The sequence below is a fragment of the Tupaia chinensis genome, unplaced genomic scaffold (genome assembly GCF_000334495.1).
Source record: "Tupaia chinensis unplaced genomic scaffold, TupChi_1.0 Scaffold000155_1, whole genome shotgun sequence".
Taxonomy (NCBI): Eukaryota; Metazoa; Chordata; class Mammalia; order Scandentia; family Tupaiidae; genus Tupaia; species Tupaia belangeri.
This window is the reverse complement of record NW_006159626.1, coordinates 514,547-515,089: the sequence shown is the minus strand read 5'-3', so window position 1 is coordinate 515,089 and position 543 is coordinate 514,547.

Below are 543 nucleotides of genomic sequence, written 5' to 3'. Positions count from 1 at the left end.
TTCTTTTTCTGGTCATTTTCCTTCACACATTTTAGGAAGCTATCTCTGCTCTTAGAATGCTTAATATGCTCAGGACCAGCAGTTAGCATAATGGCAATGTCGCTGGACTCCCATGTAGTCGACCATGGTTCGAGTCCTGGACCCGGTGGCTTAAACACGCCGGGCGCGTGTGCGTGCATGCACAAGATCCCAAGAGAATAGAGGAGAAGGGATTGTGGCATAGCCATCCTCCCTGGGGGGTGATTTCTCACTTTCTGTCTCTCTGTCTTTCTAGTGAGTGCACGCGCCCTATAGCAAAAACCTCTCAAAAAAAAAAAAAGAAAAAAGAAAAAAAGAAAGAATGCCTAATATGCTCAATATGCACATTAATTTTCTTGGCAAGAATCTTGCCCTTAACTCGTTTGTTTACGACAATGCCAACAGCAAGCTGGGTTACACTGTAGACTCTTCCAGTTTTGCCATCGTAACATTTGTGGGGCATTCCTCTTTGAACAGCACCCATTCCTTTAATGTCTACAATATCATCTTTCTTGTAGATTCGCA